The 20,359-nt window shown below is 45.1% G+C and overlaps 1 protein-coding gene across 2 annotated transcripts in view; it reads left to right on the forward strand.

Annotated features, from left to right (window-relative positions):
* Nucleotides 1-2,583: 2,583 nt before the first annotated feature.
* FNDC3A (fibronectin type III domain containing 3A) overlaps nucleotides 2,584-20,359 on the forward strand; it is a 215,434-nt gene continuing 197,658 nt past the window's right edge. The window contains exon 1 of one of the 2 annotated variants that reach the window (XM_025211750.1): nucleotides 2,584-5,240. The gene's annotated coding sequence lies outside the window, so the exon portion shown is untranslated. The remainder of the gene's footprint in view (nucleotides 5,241-20,359) is intronic. The other variant, XM_014522982.2, reaches the window with a different exon arrangement.

Below are 20,359 nucleotides of genomic sequence, written 5' to 3' on the forward strand. Positions count from 1 at the left end.
ACAGTCATACATGGATTTCTGGTTAAAAGGGGAGAGAACATGTTATGGTGTGTTCTCCCACCTCTTCTCCCCCATGTCGTGTTCTCCTTCCCCCCCCATAATAGCCCAATCATTGGGGTACTTGCTTGGGATATGGAGATGCAAATTCAGGTGCCCAGTCTGAACCTGACAGAGCAAGGATTTGATCCTTTGTCTCGATACCACAGATGAGTGGCATAAACACTAGTCTGCCAAGTATTCTAACATAATTGGGCATATGCTTTTTTTAATAAAGAAAATATTAAAAGCTCTTGGGTTTGTTGACCCAGTGCAAAATTTAAAAAATCCTTTTAAACTCATACTATGATAGTACAGGAAATCCTTTTAGTTCCAGTTCAAGGCTTTTAGGGCTTGCCTTCACCATGGTGTTGGCACAAGCTGTAAACTTGAGTTTTCCTCCAAATTGGGCTACCAGCTACAAATGAATCTTTTATTTTGAAATATATGGTACTCTGAACTCGTGGACTTGGTTGAAGCTTAAGTGCTATAGTGAAGTTAGCTGTTATAGCCTCACTGCACTACTAAAGTTTAAAGCAGTGTGATGAGTTGCTAATTTGGTCACTCTTGTGTTGCCAGTAAATTGTTTTGCATAGCTCAAGTGTTCTTTTGCTGCATAGTTGCTTGAACTAGACTGGCTTGAAGGAATCCAGCTAAAGCAACTGTTGCTCTAGTGATCAGTAATTGCTCTGGGCCTGAGGTGCTCAAAAGAGATCTTCCTTAAGTGCTGATGTTCCAACTGCAGTTCAGCAGTATTTGTGTTTCTGCCTTTGATCTCTCCCTGAAACTTCTGGTGCCTGGGAAGCTAAACCACTTAAAGATACTGTTCCTAAAATCACATCTTCCTTCTATAGCCAAAATTTTAAATAGTTTATATAAAATTTAATATGGACTGGTATGTGACCTTTACAGATACTTTTATAACTAGCTAACTAAATATGCTGACAATGTTCATGTCGATTCTGGGGTCTTCTCCACAGCCTCCTGCACTTGGTTGTCTCTAACATGTCATTACTACTGTTGGGTAGATCATTTGTTCTGGCAATGTTATGACTTGTGAGTTGGTTGTTTCAAACTTTATGAGGTCATTGCCTAGCTGAAACGTTTTGTTTTTGGTTTTTTTTCTGGCAAAATGTCATGCTTCCTGCCCTCTGTTTCTGTTCTACCAGGAGGTGTTGCCTAGTTTCCCTTGGGAGACATTGATCTGTGACAGAAGCCTCCATTTAGACTACAGACCAATCTCCTATGACACCATTGCGTTATGATTAGAGATTTCTGTCTTGTATGCCCTTTGCATCATGTTTAAAGAGCTGTTGCCACTTCATAGGCACTAAGTATAATAAGCAAACAAGAACAAAAAAAAAAAATTTAAAGTCCTCAGTTCTTCTGACCTTAGTTTTTAATTGCTGTAGGAATTCTAGTTCAGTGTTCTGTTTAAATAAAACATCTATAGAAAAAAGATATGTAATTGGTACTGTTCTGTAACTTTATAATATGACACTTAACACCAACCAGTTGGTTTGGAGATTTTTGTGGTAATGTATCTAAACTAAACTTCACTGCAGACTGCTTAAACTCCTATCCACTAAAAACTACAGCTATCGAATATGACCATGCCTAGGAAATGTTTTTTGATGCATATCAGGTTTGATATGCATCATTGTCTAGTTTTCCTAGAAGGTATTACAGCTATCTTAGGGGAGTGAAAATAATAGCCCATAGTGCTTACCAATGTTCCCTCTAAGGAGCAGCGGTCCGTGAGCATGCCCCCTCAGTCCGGCGTGGGACACTTACCAAAGGGGGCTGGGGCTGTGGCCGGGGGCCTGGCGCAGGCTCCCTGGCTCTGGGAAAACACTCTGCTCCCCTGCATCAGGGCTGGGGAGCAGAGCACTTCACCGGAGCAGGCAGAACCTGCCCCAGCCTCCATCCCTGCCTTGCCTCACCTCACCCTGGGGAGGAGCCGCTGCCTGCCCCAGTGAGGCTCCACTGGCTCCAGGACACTGCTGCACTCCCTGGCCCTGACGCCATGTGCCTCCTTGCTCCCTGAGGCCATTGCGGGGGAGCAGAGCAGTGTTGTGGAGCCTCACTGGGGAGGTGAGGCAAGGCAGGGATGGAGCCCTGAGCGGGAGAGCGGAGCACTTCCCTGGAACCGGCGGAGCCTGCGCCAAGCTCCCGCCCCAGCCTCTCCTGGTATGCGGCCTTGAAAAGGCTGTGCACAGCCACACTTTTAGTTGCGCACACCTTAGAGGGAACCTTGGTGCTTGCGTAACTCTTTTTAATTTCCAGTCGGTGTACATCTTTCCATGTTTGCGAGACCTGTGTTTAGACCCCTGTGCTATAAACGTGGACTCTTGTCTATACCAAGATACAGGACAACAAGTCTTGGTAGCTTCCCAATGTTTGTATACTATCCTTAAATGAACACCTTTAGCCCTTCTTTTAGGTTTTTCAGTGTTAACAGTATTCATGAAGGTTGTTTAGCGTTTGTGTAACACATGGCAGAACCATCCTAGAGTCTTTATGAGAGTTTGCCTCTGAATTAGTATTGTTTGAGTATAGGGGGACATGCCTTCCTATGGGTTCTAATTCTGAACTGCTCCATTAGCAATAACAGTTCACACTGAGTACAGACTGTTAAATCAGAAGCACACAGCCAGATTGAAAAAGGTTGTGGGCACCTAAGTCCACAGAATGCTGTTGAGCCATTTAGGTTCCCAAGTAATTTTACTGATTAAAACTTAAGCACTCAAAGTTCTGCTGCTATCCATGCCTAAAGCTGGTGCCATCTTGAGTTGAATTGAGTGTTTAGGTACCTGTCTCATGCCTAAGATTTCTTGGATTCACAAACTGAGTATGCCTGGGACCCAAGTCCCTGTAATCCAGTAAGTGTCCTGAGAGTACACCTGACATGTCCTGACATCCTAGGATGTTATGAATCCCAACTCTAGGCGTCTTTCTCTCCACTTCTGTGGTAAAATTAGGTGCCTAGCTTGGGTTTGTGAATCCTTCTTACAGAGCTGAACTTCTGGGCACTCCTAGGCCTCTGAGTCTGGCCTGTGTTGTCTTGCTCTGGACTCTGTGTCCTGCTGCATTTCTGTTAGATTTTTCTAGAGAGTCTGCAGCCAGCAGGTCTCTCCTAGGCTGGTATGATTTGCAAATGAAATATTTTTCTTGTTTAATAAAATTACAAGGGCCCTTTCTAGCAATGATGTTAGCCTGTTTCTGTTTGGTTTTGGTTAAAATTAGCCTTCCATTTATAAAGACTTGCAACTTTATTTAGATCCAGGTGCTCTTTTTGAGCATATTGATAGTTGTTGCTAGTCCATGTGATGACTAAGCTGTTAATCTCCAGTTTTCCCTGCTGCTGTAAAAGGATGGTGTCAGTAGTCTTCTCTAGAGATACTCACAGTATATAAGCATAGAATTAAGTTGTTCACAGACTACTTCAAGACTGGGGCCTCTTCAACTCTTCAGTAAAATTTGCATCCTGTCACCACTGGACATCTTTCCGCAATCTCCGTCAGTGAGGCAAGACACGCATTTCTATATTTCCAGAGAGCACTGCATCCCTCCGTTGTCTGTTAGTCCAGAATAGAAGAAATACAGTATTAAAGAAAGGGAGGACATTCCTATCAAATATTAAATATTTGAATTTGGAGAGGGAAGCAAGGAGTTCTACATAAGCTGAGGCTTCGGTCCCTTTCTACAATAACAGTGGGGTGTACCCACAGCAGTGAACTTACTCAGCCTGTTTTAGTGTCTTCTGTATGGCAGAAGAAACTCGGATCTTTCAGCTCGTTTCTGTACTCTAAGAACATCTCTGTCCCTTGGAAGATGCTTTTAACCTTTTTCCATACCACTGGGTGCTCTTGCCTCTGTAATGCATGCACTTTCTCAGTGAGAACGTGATCGCGACTTTTTTGTTTTATATTAACCATTAACTGGCTTCTCTTCCTCTGTTGCTGTAACAGATTTTTCTTTTTTCTTCTTTGCCCATAAATCTAGTTCTTATTTTGCTATAATGAGGATGAGTTCACCTCTGTAAGCCCTGCAGTTTACTTATTTTTCTACTCTACTTATGGCATTACTTCTAATGTCAGCAGCACTTTCTGTCAACATATAAGTTTCTGTACCAATGTCCAATTAAAATTAATAACAAGTGTTTCATTTTACTTTCAGGTTGATGTCTTCTGCTGCAGTGGAAAAAAGTCATCCGCGCTAACGATGCTACCACCATCCTTTGTCCGCAGTGCATGCCCTCTAGTCCTTGCAAAGTTGTGCAATTCTTTGCATTTCTTGCGTCTTTTGCCATATGATGAGCGTTGTCCTCACTGTCAGAGTATGTGCAGCTCTTTGTGTTTTGCTTTCTGGATTCTGGCTTGAAGCTCAGCATGTCTTTTTGCCACTGGTCTCAATGGTATTTTTGGATTCTCAATTATGCCTATAATGTTGGAACACTGTCTACTCCCCTTATTCCTAACTTTGGCTTGGCAAATTCTTATGTTCTTGTCTACTATTGATCTGAGTCTGCCAGCAGTCTTTCGCCCTCTCTGAGAATTTTATGCTGGGTTCCAGTCATAATCTGCTCCCTTGTCAGGGACTGTTTAGTGCCTCAGCTGCACTTATGCTGATAAGATCAGTCGCACATGCTTAGTTTCACTTTTATATGTTCTGCTTAAAAACATCTTGTGTTTAATTTTTATATGGAGTTTATTAACTGCATCTTTCTATTGCAGTCCGAGTTCAGACTCTTCCGCCTGAGTTGACTGTAAATTGTTAAAGCTAGTTAATCAGAATGCGGTGGTGGTGGTGTTGTCAGATAAGGCACCTTATAGTTGTCTGTCTTTTCACTGGCACCATTGCTTATGGATACAGACAAGTGCCTTGTGAAGTCCTTCCATATGCCCATGGTGTTTCAGCTGTGGGACTTCTACTCGTGTTTTAATCTCTTGCTCCTTGTTCCATGTGAGTTTGAATAATGGGCTGAAGATGCTTGGGGGCTGGGGGGCCAGGTCTTTGTTCTTGTTAGGATGTCATTTCAATTGCTGCTGCTTTAAGTATGTATTGTCTCTTCCGTGACTTGTTTAGGAAGCTAACCCACTTAAAGGTACAATTCCCAGTGCTAGAGTTGCAGTGGAAACAAACCCTCTAGTATCCCATGGTTAAACTTCACAGACAACAGTGCTTACCCGTATTAAGCAAAGGTATTGTTCAGCTTTACTGTTTTAAGTGTCTACCTCCTGTTGTGAACATGTGTGTGTTGGATTATTTTTCTCCATCTCTGCTATTTCTGCAACTTTCCAAGTTTTATCTCTCTGTATTTCCTGTCTAGACTTCAACTTTCTCTTCATCTCTTGCATTTGTTCCCCTCTGGTGTTTGCAGTAGTCCTAGTCTATATTTAACTAACCTGCTCTTAATATCATCTTCCAGATTTGTTTTGCAAGAAGCTAGCTCTTGGGTTCATTTTAACAGATCTCTGTTGCAATGTACCAATGCTGCTCCTATCCCCCATTTAATACATGTACCATTGATGATGGCTTCTGTTTACAGTTGTTTCTGTAAACTACGCAACATCACTTGTTTTAGTGTAACAAAAAGAATATAGCACGTGCGTTTAATTTCTAGCATTCAACTGCAGAATAAAGAAAGAATTGAAATGTGGCTAAAATACGTTTTTGGCAACCCAGTTTCTGGGTTAGAAGCCAAAACTAGATTTCACTTCCAAATTTTCATTATTTTAATCAGTATAGGCCTGAAGCCTTTCAGGAATGTTTGTAGCTACTTTCAGAGTTCCAATCCATGCTTCACAAGAGGATGCAGTATTCATTTTGTGCAGTTTATGGTGCAAATTGAGTACATGAAGGCTTAATTCTTGTGCCCTCTGCACACAACTCGACCATGTCTGTATGACGCTTGTCTCTGTTTGCATTGGTATGTAAGACTCCCAAGCCAGGTATGCAAACTTGTCACTCACGTTCTTCAGCTACATCAATTTCCATGAAACTACCCAAGTACTTCAAGTCAGGCACATGCTTACAAGTACATTATTACATGAAAATCTGTGGTTGCATCGCAGGTTCTGGTTGCTAGTGCCTAACATGGTGAAAACTCGAGGGATGAGCGAAGTCTTTCAAATGAAGTTCCTTTGTTAAATGTCCTTCTTTTTTACAATAAAGCTGTGCATGTTTTTAAAACTTAAATGTTCATGAAATCTTGTGCCAATCTTTCAACTTTTTATTTTACATATAATATATAGAAATAACTATCAACATCTTGTTGGTCTGAACTAGTGTTTCAGATAAAATTTTGAAAATGAAAAAATGCATTCTCTTTGAATGCTTTTGGGGGGAAGGGGGAAACTAATGTAAAAATATAACTTTATAATCACTTTCTAAAATAACAGTTGAGCCCATCCTTTTGTAACAATCTTGCAAAGTACAAGACTATCATAAGGGTCAGCAGCCTGCAGTCATTTGATCCAGCCTGCAGGCTTGGGGGTTTTGGTAGCTGGGGACTTCAGCTGTAGGAACTCGCCCCATGTGTTACCCTGTGGGGAAGTGCTAGCTGCAGCTCGGTCCTAGGTCACATTCAGCTGCTTCTGACCTGATCCTAGTCACGCTGTGCTCCAAAACCAAAAATAATTGCTGACTGCTGCTCTAGTATGATTTAGGACTATGATAAGTAAACTTCTCTAGTTTACACAGGGCAATACTGGTTTCCCTTGCTATATGTGGTGGATGCATTCCTGAAAAACTGCGCGTAACTTGAATTTGCATAAAGGGAACCCACTTTACAAGGTAACAAATAGGGATACATTCCAAGACCCCGACTGCATTAGCACCAGGTAAGTCTGCTGGAGCCGGGGCAGTGCTGGGCTCTTCCTGGCAGGGGGCTGGGTCATGCTGCACTTTGGGCAGGCAGTGGCGGTGCTGGGAGAGGGACTGGGGGACCCACAGCAAATTTTGGACTGGCTGCAGGCCCCCTATAGACCCCCTCCCTCGCCACTGGGGCCTCTGCCCCCTGGCCCACAGCCTTTTTCTCTTTCCCCACAGACTTACCTGCTGCCGATCACTTAAGAGTGTGTATAACCTTAAGGTGTTGTTACCTTGTGTATAACAAATTTTGGGTATAAAAGGGTCATCGCAGAAGAGCAAATTTCCATATACAGAACCTGCATAAAGAGTGGAAAACCTGTACTGTATTTTTAGATACAGAACATTAGGGTTAAATAGTAGTGGTAATTTCATGACCTCCCTGGCAAGCTATTGAGGGTTTGATTGCATTGTTCTGTGAGACTAATAATGACTCTAGTGGTTTTTTTTTTTGTTTTGTTTTTTTGATTATACCATATCTTGCAAAATTGAAAAACATGCACCTCCTTATGTGTATATATTGGCTTTGTTGGTTTTTTTTTTTTTTTTTTTTTTTTTTTTTTAATTTTCAGCCTCCTCGTTGAGTTCTATATGTTATATTATAAGGGCCCTCTACCCCTCTAAGAACTTCTCTGTTCCTAGATCCCTTTTGTTGTTCCTCCTTTTGAACTCCTAAGTCTCAATGCCAGAACTAAGCATAGGTTTCTAAGAGTGATGTTACAAGTGATCTTTGATTCCATCTAAATAGCTTTCTTTTACATACCCTGTGACTCTCATTATCCATGGGATTTTGCACTAAGAGCTGGTGCTAAGGCAGTTATCTCTGACCAGGGATCCTGGTTTTCCCTGATAACAAATTGCTAATTCTCCTGACTTTTTTTTATTTATTTATTTATTTTTAAATCGGAGAATTCACAATTTTTGATTAATTTAAAACCCCCAAAATCCGTAACTTAAAACAAAAGGCCACTGTATATAGAGGTATCACTTAAACCCAGGGCTTTCTTGATTATTTTTAAAACAGTTTGGAAGCCTATCAGTGCCTGAATCATTATAATAAACTAAATACCTATAAATTTTGGTATGGGGGGGGTAACATGGGGAAAACAGAGCTCCCTATGCCTCCTGCTCTCACAGAACGCAGGTCCATGCCCTGCCAGAGGTGGGGGGGCCCAGCTGCTAGGGCTGTGGTGCCAGAGGCCTGAGTCTGCAGCTGCCTGATTTTCTGCCTGCTGTGGGTTTGGGCAGAGAGTGAGGCTGGCTCCCCACCACTGCGCGCACTCCCAGGGGGCAAAGGGAGACCTGTAAACCCCCCCCAGATCTGGGGGTGGATGTGGGCTGCCCACCATGGGCTTGAGTTCCTTGTCCTGCTGCCTACCCCTGGGGTCTCCACAGGGTGAGACCTGGTGCTGTGGGGCAGAACAGGGATGTGCAGGGAGGCTCTTTGCCACTGTGAGCTCTGCGCTGCTGTGGCAGGGCATCTCCTGCATGTGTGGCAGCAGCAGTGTGGAGTTGTGTCCCTCGCTGCTGCCACACAGGCAGGGGACGGCTCAGCAGGGCAGCGTGTACCTCGCAGCAGCAAGTAGCTTTACCCATGTGGCCCTGCTGTGCCCTGCAGCACCGGGTCGCACATGGCCATGTGCATATACATGCACGTCACCCCGTGCCTGACTGCCTTCCTCCTGTTTTTTTTTTTCCCCCTCTCCAGCCCCTTGCAGGCTGGCGCTCTGCCATCCTTTGGAGAGCTCTTTGCAAAATCTGTGGGTTTCTCCATTATTTATGGGGGGGTTCATTAAAAGAAATAAATCCATGTTTTCCTCAGGTAACAGGGGGAATCTTCATTTTTCCTTATGTTTTCCTGTGGGAAACAGAAAACCCAGATCCCTAGTGATAACTCCTAATTCCTTCTGAATTGCTGCTTCCCAAAATATCATTTATGAATACCTTGCATTCTGTGTTCCCAAATACTTTACCTTGTACTTTTTGTTTCATGCTGGATTGTGACCATTTAGTCGGGCAATTCAGATAATTCTGTTCCATCAGTCTGTCATCCGTAAAGGTTATCAGAATTATTTATTTATTTTTTTAAATCTGTACCTGTCAATAAAAATGGCATTGCACCAAGACCAGTCCAGGGATCCTGCTTGTAATGTTTGTGTTTGCTGTCTTCTTGCAAACTGCATTTTGAGAGACCATTGAGCCAATCTGTCTCACGCTCTGATGCTGGGTATGGTACAGTGTTGGAACTCCTTAAATCTTGTTTGGGATTCCCAGATCATTGCTTTATCCTAGGAGAGAGGGGAGGAGGTTGAAGGTGTTTAACTTTGCTAAACGGGGGAGTTTTTCAGAATACCTTAACCTTTCATTTTGTAGGAAACTCAGGGAGCCAAATATGTGATGGATAGACTCTGGTATGTTAAATATGCAGCTTGTTTAAGTCTACCTCTCACATTATGACCTAGTACATAATTTGTCTTGGCCTTTCTTCTCTAGCAGCCAGGATAAGTTCCCCACAAACTGATTCCACTGAATGAAATGCACCTAATGGATGCAAATGGGGCATGAAACCAAACTAGTTTGGACTAAGGGAAGGGAAAACGGGAACTGCAAAACAAACTAGAAGGAAGCAGGAGATCGTTTGTAAGAGACGAAAGATGGGCACTGACAGGGCTAGAGGGGCACTGTAAGGAGCACTGACAGGGCTAGAGGGGCAGTTTTTTTCTTTCTGTATTAGTAGAGATTAAGGCAGTGGTTCCTGACCCTTTAGTCTCAAGGCACCTCTCAGAAAATACCAGCTCTTAGTTTTCACTGGTATTTTGACTACGGAAAAATAATAGAGCAATATTTTGGTTGCAAAGAACACAAAATTATTCTGCCACATTTTGATCTTTTCTAATTCCTAACTGACTTCCTATTTGAAATTCTGGGTTTATCTTGTGAGTTGTGTCTTGCACACCTAACACTGCTAACCTTGTGTTGCACCCCATGGCACTCTTGAAAGGATCTTAAAGCACTCCAGGGTCAGAATCACTGGATTAAGGGCATGCCTACGTGGCAAAGCTTAGTGCCAGACAGAGATACCTGGGCTAGTTCCGCAAACTAAATTGTTTTCAGTTCCAGGATACTTACGTTAGAGGCAAGGATTTCTTAGAGTGATATCTTTTTATTGGACTAGCTGCATAGCTGGGACAAAGTTAGGCAAGCTTTCAAATGCAAGACATACATGTTGGCATAATGCTACGTTGAGGTAATGAACTCTGCTGCTTTAGCCTGTCCCAGTGCTGCATTAATTTGACTATACTGATTCTAGTTCCAGAGCTAGCTCTGCATATTCTGGCTTCACATAGCACAATCTTTCTGCAGTGTAGACTTTAATATGTGACTTAGCTATTCATGCAGTACAATGCAGAGATGTATTGTGCAATATAAATGTATCCCAGGGTGGGCAATGTATGGCCTGTGGGTCGGATCCAGCCCACCTGGCCATTATATCGGCCCATGGGGCCCCTAAAATATTTAGAAAATGAATTATCTGCTCATGGCTGCCTGTCAAAGATGACAAGGTGCCAGCAGCAGCAGAACCCAGGAGGAGTCAGCAGCAGCACCAAGGCCTGCCTGGCCCTGCCTCGGGCCCCAACCAGAAGCTTTTGCTTAGCACAGAGGCCTGGCGACCCATGGGGCTATCCCCCCTCCCTCCCTCTGTCTGAGAGTGGAAACTGAGATAAGAATGGGGGAGGAGAGGGGAGGATCGCTGGAGCCAGCCCAGCCCGGCTGCATAGCCAGGACCACGCAGCACAGCAGGAGCCAGTGGAGAACTGCAGGGGCCTGGCTGGCCCAGGCTGGCTTCTGCTGTCCTGGCTATGCAGCTGGGAACCACATGCTGCTGGAGCGGTGGGCAGGGCGGGGAGCAGTGGCGGGAGGTGGGGGAGGGAGGGGAGGGGGAGGGGGGGGGGGAAGGGCAGCAACAGGTGGGGGAGGAAGTAGCAGCAAATGAGTGGGCAGGAGTTCAGGGCCCATGACGGTACCCCAGGGCCAGAGCCAGTGGGGGCCTAGGATGGGGCAGCAGGAGTGCAGAGCCAAGTCTGGTAGAGGCTTTGTGGAGCCAGGCCAGCTCCACCCCTCTTCCTGCCTGCAGCCCAGCCACATGCAGTCCTGGGGCTTGCCAGAATCATGCACAATCAGGTGTTGCTGTGGGCCATGAGAGCCCTGGCCTCATCATCCAGTGTTGCTGCTGGTGGCAAAAGCTGTGTGCAATGATGGGGGGGAGGGCGGGTGTTGTAGGGAAGGTTCCATGCACACCTGACCATACATCTGAACCTACAACTCCCTTGGCTAACCTCCCCCCTCCCCCCACACCTGTCCACCTGCACGTGCCCCCCACCCTTACCTCCACACCCCTCCATATCCCCCCACAATATACAATGTAAGACTTCATTTTAACCTATAATGCAATCATGTCTATGTATGCTACGCAGATGCACATAAATCAGGACAGAAATACATTAATTTGATTTCAAAAAGTATGTTGTTAGATTTAAAAAAAATTTTTTTTTTTTTTTTTTTTAAGAATATAATTTGGTTATTCTCTAGTTCCAAGATGTCAAACCCCCCTGCCAAAAGGAGTACTTCCTAGGAGCAAGGGGAGGGAAGTCCAGTGGCAAAGGTTAGGGGGCAGGACTTCCAGTTCAAAGATGGTGACCGGGGGCAGGGGACCTGTCAAGGGGCAGGGCTACCCTTGCAGCCCTCAACAGCTCACCAAAACTTGTTTAGTGGCCCTCCAGCCAGAATAATTTCCTTCCCCTGAATAACATCATTAGAGACTGAAGACTTCTTTCTCAAGGGACGAGTATGACTTAGAGCAGTGGTCTCCAACCTTTTTTAAGTAGGAGATCACCTTTTGGCATTTAAAAGCAACCCAAGATCTACTGTGTGATGCCACCACCCCCTTCCCCCAGCAGGTAAGTCTGTGGAGAGGGAAGTGGGGCACAGATCGAGGCAGAGGGAGAACAAATTATATGGGGTCATTCCTCACCAGCTGGTAAGTCCCACTCTGCCACGGCCCCACTCAACTTACCCCTGCTCCTGCCGCTGCAGCACTGTCCATCACCATGGGGGCCTCGATCTAGCCCCCGTCCCTTCCTTCCCCCATGGACTGACCTGCTAGGCTGGGGCGAATGCGTGCATGCACACAGGCACTCAGCCCCCCCACCCCAGGCTCAGATCGACTCCAAGAGGTTCCAGGATCTACCAGTGGATCAAGATACACTGGTAGTTGACCACTCACTTAGAGTCTGATTCAGGATTGCTGTTGAAACTCCAATGGGACTGGAAGATATTACACCCAGGATACCTCTGTCAGAAGTACGGTTGTCAATATTTGGTCTTTTAGGAAGCGTGAAGTTGAGGAGGGAAAATTTTGAATTCAGTAGTTAAGGACATTTAAGTCGGCCTTCATGAAGACATGAGTCTAATGATTCTGCTCTAATTAATGTAGTATTATACTGCATATGTGCAGGGAGGCAGTTTAATAGCCTGTTTACTACTGTAATAAAACTCTTGTAAGCTGAGGGCATGGGCACATTAAACAGGCTACTGCAAGGTTAATGAGGGCAGAGGCTTACAGTGCACGAGCTATTCTGCAGTAACCACTTACACTTCCATCACCTGAGTGGTAAGCTACTGGGGATTAGTCTCGCAAGTGAGGGTAGCTGTTGATTAGTGTAGGACAAAAGCATACATGTGAACAGTTGCTGTGAACTAATTTGGTGGTGCTCAATCTTTTGGCTCCACAGGTCAGATAAGGTGTCATAGGTCAGTCCGTGGGCTGGACTGGACCCTGTCTGCTGGGACTAGGTATACATAGTGGTGTGGGGCCCAATCTAACATGCAGGGCCTTGGCCCACAAGGCTACCCAAGGGGAGCCTTACAAGCTGGATGACATGACATTGGGTGCTGGATTTCGCCCATTGGCTGGGGATTGAGACCACCTGGACTAGCCTAGGGGTGGGCAATTATTTTGCATGGGGGGCTGCTTACCCAGTTTTAGCAAGCTGTTGCAGGCTGCATGGGTAGCCCCTCCCCTTAACAGGTGCCCCACCCCCTAGTCACTGTCTTGGGACCAATGTCCCAGGGCCAGAACCGGTGGGGCCCAGAGCAGGGCGCAGCCTGGCAGGGGTCTGTGGAGCCAGGCTGGGCTGCACCAGCAATGAGAGAGGGGGGCTGGGACCCTGTATTCCTGCCACCCTGCTCTGGGCCCCACTAGTGCTGGCCTTGGGGCACCAGTGCAGGCCCTGTGCTCCCACTGACTCCCATGCCCGCTCACTTCCTGTGCCCCCCTCAGGCTCACGGTACAGGCGGGGAGGGCGGGGGGCAGTGTGCAACACTGACCCCCTGCTCGTCGGCAGGGAAGGAGCTGGTGCTGAGCACAGGGGAAAAGTGGCCCCTTCCCCCACCCCATGGCCGGTGCTTCCTGTTGCAGCCGCTTGCAACCCGCATCGGGCTGTTCTGAGCAGGCACAGGCAGTCCCACGTGGGCTGCGAGTGGCTGCAGCATGGGGCTGCTTTTCCCACACTCGGCATCAGCTTGTAACCCACCCCCGCTGCCAGCCTGGGTCCCGTGCTGGCTCTGGGCTCACCCATCAGTGCTGCGCCACACTGGCAGCAGCTGCTCAGCACAGAAGAAAGCGGCCCCCCCAGGTTAGAAAGAAGTCTTAGAAGAGCTTCTAGTGTGACCTTTGGTTTGCTTCTTTTTGCTAGCATTGCTGAAAAGAAATATGGAGCCTAAGCAAGAACCTGTATGCTTAAAGACTTATCGCATAAATGAAATCTTTGGTGCAAATTTCTTAAATTTATCAGTGTTATCACCTCCTGTATTGGATGAGTACATCGGTTTGTTTTTAACTCATGGTTTCAAACCTGGTGCTGGAGGATCCTCTGTAGTGAATCTCTGAGGCTGCGTCAGGAGGAAGCAGAGGTCTGGGGGCATGAACACCAATCCATAATTGGGCAGGACGGTCCTGGAGTGGGAACATCAAGTCCTGGTCCCAGGCTGCATGACTCTAGGACACCATTTGTCTCGGATTCACAGTATCCTTCAGGGATCCAGGTTCGGGAAGCAGAGTGTTTCCCCTTGCAGACTGCTTGGAGCTGCTGGGAGTGGGATGGGGGGGGGTGCCACATGCATGTGGCCAGGAATACAGCCAAACAGCATGGAGAGCAAGTAAGTGGATTTGCAAGTAAGACTATGGAGTGGAGGGGGCATATTGAGGCCCCCACGGTGAGGAAGGAAGTGTGTGGCAGGTGCTGGGGGCGCTGCCCAGCTAGGGTAGTGCACGGGGCCCAGGGCAGGGAGTGGGATGGAGCCACAGGCAGCTCATCTGGGAGGGGGCATTTCCCCACTGCTGTGCTTGCTCCCCAGGGGGGCATAGAGGGGACATGCCCCTCCACACTTGCATGCCGGGTGGGGGCGGCTGTGGGCTGCCTGCTGTGGCCTCAGGGCTCCCTACCCTGCTACCTTCCACTGGGAGCGCTGCACTGGCTGTGCCACCATTGCAAGGTGCCCCTTGCCCCACCTGGCGACAGCAGTGGCAAAGAATTTTGCCGCCTCCTGCTGCTGGGGGGGGCAGGGGACATGCGGCCAGCATGAGGCTCCCAGGAGAGGCAGCAGGGTGGGGAGCCCCGAGCCTGCAGCAGGCAGCCTACGTTTGCCCTTGCTCCGTTTGGCTCCACTCCAGCCATACTCAGGGGGTTAGGGGTGGGGGAGGAAAAGTAGGCATGTGTTCCACCTTTCCATTTTGAAAAGGTGGGCACCCTAATGCAGGTGCACAGAGCTGCATTTGGATAGTGTGGAATCAGGGGTTTGCATTGGCAAGGAGCTAGGGCTGAGTGGCAGCACAGAGCTCGGGCTGATCAACACTGCTGGGGCATGCAGCTGTGCAGAGCTGCATTTGGTGACACGGACCTGGAGCAGAGGGTGTGCAGTGGCACAGACAAGGATGTGACTGGACCGTGGCTCTTTCTTGGCTCTGTGCGGCTGCCTGAACGCAGCCACGTGCCTGATAGCGCAGAGCTCTCGCCAGTCTGCAGTGCCAGAGATGTGCAGCAGTTTGGAGCCAAAGGTGTGCACCCCTAGTAGCCCACTGGAGTACTAGTGTGGCCCACGGAACCATTGCATTTGGCCCACAGTCCATATGTTTGACACCCCTGACTTAGCCTGATCTAATTTATACTTAGACTTGTCATGTTCTTTTAATGATCTGCTTATTGCTGCTACTGAATATTTTGCAGTGAAAATTGATTTGTAACTTTGCAGTAAATTTTCTGGACTCCTTAGTAGCAGACTTAATAGTATTAGTGATATTGCTAATGCAGTTAAATTAAAATAATTTATTTAGAACTTTAAATCTCCTCCAAGAAAAACTTTTAACCCTTCACAATGTATGGGCCTTGTTGCATGGTAATTTTGGGCAGCTCCTGGAGTTCTTAAAGCCTGGATTGTTTGCATGTTAACACCTGAAACTAGTTTTCGGCACTTGTTAGGCAGCTCTAAATTATTACACTGCAGAGTAGGTTTATCTATTGTCCATGTTGCTTAGCTCATGTTACACTAAGGTGTAGCTACTCTAGTCTAGGCTGCATCTTTAGTATAAACACCCCATCTGCCCTACCTCTCCTTCTCACCTGGTCGATTGGGCCCTTCCCCAGTATCCCAGATCCGTGCTTACTGCTCTCTTTGCCCCCACAGCCACCTTCTCTCCCCCCAGTTTACTGTACTGTCTGTCTTGGGGAGCAGGCAGGGAAGAATTAACTTGCCTGCCTGGTCCCCACAGGTACTACTATCCAGGTTAAGCTCAGCCTAGAGAAGAGTAGCAGCTCGGCAGCAGTGGGTGGCAGGGCAGTCGCAAGTAAGCAAGGGGGACAGAGGGGGAACCGGGGTAGTCCCAGGGGCAGAGGGAAAGCCTGGAGTTGAAGGGGGATGTATTCTTACCTTTTAGTCCTCCAGGCCCCTGCTGGCCTGAACATGGGGCTGCCCCAAAGTTTGAGCTACCACAACACTGATCAACATTTATGCAGCTTACGGTGTAAAGTGTAACGAGGTCCCACGTAAAAATCTGCACTAAATGTGCCCAGAATCCCCATGATGCTCAGAAGTCATTTAGGAATGAGTTGTTGCCTAGTTTGTCTCACTTCATTTTACTAATCTAGTAGAGTAAGTCTTGGGCCAGGATTTTTGTGGGTGACATTGTTTATTAGACCAGTTGCATGGTTGGGATAGACTTAGACAAGCTTTTGAATGCGGGGCATTTTTCATGTAACCTGTATCTGTTGGTGAAAAAGAATGCACTGCATTCAAAAGTTTGTATAAATCTATCCCAGCCATGCAGCTGGTTTAATAAATAATGTCACTCCCAAAAATCCTTGCCTTTTTATATATTTCCTAGACCATCAAAACTATAATAATCACTCCAAGACTACCATATTAAGTTCTATATATTTTCTTTTGATTTGATATCAAAGTAAATCTTTTTATTTTGACTGTGTGTCTTCCTATATGTTAAAAATGGTTGCACTGAAACTGTTTTCCATAATTTCTCAGAAGCAAGCTGGCTCTTTAAAGAAAAAAAGGGGTAACTGCATTAGGTTTTTACCACCTAGGAGAAGGTGGTTGAAGATAAATTAGTGAGGACTAAGGTATGAAGTTGTTTTTATTTTGTTTGGGGGGGGGGGGGGGGGGGGGTTGTTTTTTGTTGTTTTGTTTTAAGCGAGAGAAGTACATGGCCAAAAATTAAATTGGCAACAATTGGTCCAGCAACATAAGAGTAAAAAGCAAAACTAGTTGAACTAGACTCTATAAGAATGGGAGATGACCTTGATAGTAAGTATCCCTACCCTGTATTTCAGTTATGTCTATTAATGAGGTACAGTAATAGCTGGTTATAAACGATATAGTAGGGATAGAATAAGTCACGTAGCAACAAGAGGAGTCCTTAACCTAAAAAACACTACATAATCTATAAAAGAATGAATAGAGGCCCATACAGTAGAAACACTCTCATGTTCCTGTTGAAAAAGATCTAGTCATGTAAGTTAGTAATATGAAAATATCCGTTTTTCTGCAAAATCCTATTACATGGAAATATGCCTTGGAGAAGAAATTTTAAAAGCCAGATTTATTACTCTGTTTAGAACACAGAAGAGGCAAGCCTGCCCTTTTCAAGTCCTAAGTATCATATTGGCTTTTCTAGAGCTTTTTGTATTTGTCATTCATAAATAATGACTACATAATCGCTAAATTCAGCACCATCACTGTGAGTTAGCCAGACTACTCTTTGCACAGATGTCAGTCTAAGGTTGCAAATCCTCCTCTTTCCTTGGTGGACCTGAAAGTTTCTCACTTTGAGTGGATATTGAGCTGTAGTTCCCAATTATTATAAGTGATTGCGTGAGTGAGCCTGACACCTTTCATTACTTATTTCTGTTTACTTCTAGAAACAGTAACCAAACAGTCTTCTTAAAGCAACATACTCACTTTAAAAGCACTTAAATGGAAGAGAAGTCTTTAAAACAATTCTGGATAGCTGTCTTTTCCCCCTTTTTAATTCAGAAAACAGTTTTTTTGCTCCTGTTTCATGGACAGTTCTTTTAAAAGCAGCTTGGTCTTTTATTTTATCTGGAGACTGTCATCTAACTGTTTATAACCCTTTGATCTGTTAGCTCTCAGTACTGGTGAAACAGGTATGCAGCTTTGGGCTGAAGTCTAGAAATAAGCCATATGCTGTAATTGTCCTCAAAAGTGTTTTGGGCAGCTGCCTATCTCACCAGTCATGTTTTTGTTGGAAAGAAGCAGGTCCCTATTAAGGTAGACAACATATATCAAGTTGTATTTTTCTACTTATGCATAACTATCCAGTAACTTCTGTATAGCTGGACAGATTACATCATTTTCAAAACAAAACCAACCCCAAACCCAGTACAGAATATTCTTGAATACCAGCATCACATTTCACAGAGGATATATATCAAAAGCTGCTCTCCGACAGTGTAGGAAAGGCGACTAGAGAAGCTGGATACAGGTGAGATGTGTAGGGTAGGGCTGAAATTCACGTTTTCAAGAACAGGCTGTACTCTTTTCCTCAGAAAACCAGATTATCCCTCTTCCACTTCTGGTTTCCCCTTCTCTTCTACTTTCCCAGTCTTTCTTCTTGTATATCCTCTAAAAGATTACCATGTGCCTCCAGAGGTAAATGAACCATAGTTTGAGAAACCATAGCCTAATCTTATTGTCTCTTGGTTTTTGCACTAATTATCACTGTAGCAATCTGAGCTCTCTCCAGTAGAACATAGGCAGGCAAGGTTTTTTGGGTAGATGTGATATCTTTTATTAGACCAACTAAATAGATGGTGGGGGAAAAAGCTCTTTGCAAGCTTTTTGGGCACAAACACCCTTCCTTCCAGTAGGGCATTAAGATATATACTGAACATCTAATCACTCGTGGTTCATTTTCTTTTATCACCTCCAAGGGGGGTGGGGGAATTTTTAGCATATTTGCTCTGTTGTGTTGGTTGAACTTTTGTTTTTAAGAGTATATATTTGAAATGTGTATGTTGCTATGCATATGGTCAATGGTATGCCTCCTGTACTTGGAGTAAAAGATAGTGAGGTTTGTGGTAATCCTCAGGTAATGAGTTCATTCTACATCAGTTCTCAACCAGGGTGCTGCAGCACCATGGGGTGCCTTGAAATCCTTGCAAGGGTGATGCGGTATACCATACACTGTTAGTATGTTTGCACATAGAAACCCAGAGATTTCAAATAGGAATCCATATCACTAAAAAGATTCTGATCTGGTGTAGTCTTTCTTAATTCTTTGCAACAAAAGGGAATGAAAATGGAGAGCTGGAGCTTTCCCAAGTGTTGCCTTGGGCGTAACAAGGGGTGCCTTTAGTCTAAAAAGATTGAGAACCACAGTTCTAAAAGTTCTGACTCTCTTTAGAAAGCTGTCTCCAGCACAGATGAGCTTCCCCTTTAGGGAAGAGAATTCCATTGTGCTAGAGAAGTGGAGTTGCCCTTTGTTCCTGTGGGAATGTAAATGCAAAAAAAATGCTGTTTGCAGAAAATATGCATGCTTCTACAGTGGGCTGTGGACGCCCACTAGGAGAACAGTCCCTCTGGCAACTTCTAGTTAACAAGAACTTGCAGCTGCAGAAAATCTGAAGACTTCTCCATTTTCAGCACTTCTAATATAAAATCATTATACAGGTTAAAACATTTTGTAGGATTGAATTAATTTAGTAAGTTCTGACTGCATTTTTCCTATGTTTTTTGCATTTTTTTTCCTTGGCTTTCCTCCTTCATTTTCTTTCTTTTATTAACTATTTGCTTATTGTAATGGTAACACTCAGACTATCAGAATTGCAGGCCCCATTTTGCTTGGTGTTATATGTAAACAGATAACTGTTGTTCTATAATGCCATTTTTCAACAGCTGTCTTCTGCCTTGTTTTAAGAAGAAAAGATGATCTCTAGTAAGTATATCTATAGGTTTTGGAGGGAGAGATGAGGGGGACTTGTCATGGATAGTGCCTGGTCTCTGCTCCTAAATTTTTTTGAACCTATGCTGTGCCAGCTTTTAATTGACAGAGTGGGAAAGTCTACTTGACAAAGAGAGGGAAGGGTGTCTTTGCATACAGGCTTGCTAATCCAGTGGGGGAGGCTTTAGACTAATTTCACCAGGTGTTGGAGACAAAAGCCCAGTGGTAAGTAGAGAGCCAAGAGACCTGGATAAGAACTTAGTAAGGGGAAGCAATAACAGAAGCCCTTAGCAATGTTCTCAGGGAAAAGATAGGACAGCCAGATATCTGAAATGTTGTTTGTATACTACTGTATTTACTCAAGCCAAGGGGGGGGGGGGGGGTTTTGGGTTGTTTTTTGTGTTTTGTTTTTTTCCCCCCCCGCTCCATTTAACATGGGGAGCCACAGCTCCCCCACCTTCCCACCACTTCTGCCCCTTGTGTATGTGTATACATGGCAATTCACACATGTTCTGTAGCGCAGTACAAAGAGGAGCCATAGGCCTGTTGAAAGAATCTGGGTAAAGATTAGATGGAAGAGCAGCTGGATGGATATTATGATAAGAATCTGCTACAGGCCACCAAACCAGGAAACTTCCAAATTGCAAGACCTGGTTCTCATGGGGAACTTTTAATTAACAGGGCATCTTCTGAGGGAAGCACAGCTGTGGATAAGCAGTTCAGCAAATTCCTGAAGTGTGTTTAGGGGATAACTTTTTGATATAGATGGTAGATAGGGCAAGTAGGGGAATGCTCTTTCTTTTTTTTTTTTTTTTTTTTTTTTTTTTTTACTTGAAAACAAACAGGAAATAACTGGTTATGAATGTGAAGGTGAAAAGTAACATGTTCAAGGTCCTAAGGGGAGGAAGGAAAGAGAACAGA

The sequence above is a fragment of the Alligator sinensis genome, unplaced genomic scaffold, assembly GCF_000455745.1.
Source record: "Alligator sinensis unplaced genomic scaffold, ASM45574v1 scaffold820_1, whole genome shotgun sequence".
NCBI lineage: Eukaryota > Metazoa > Chordata > Crocodylia > Alligatoridae > Alligator > Alligator sinensis.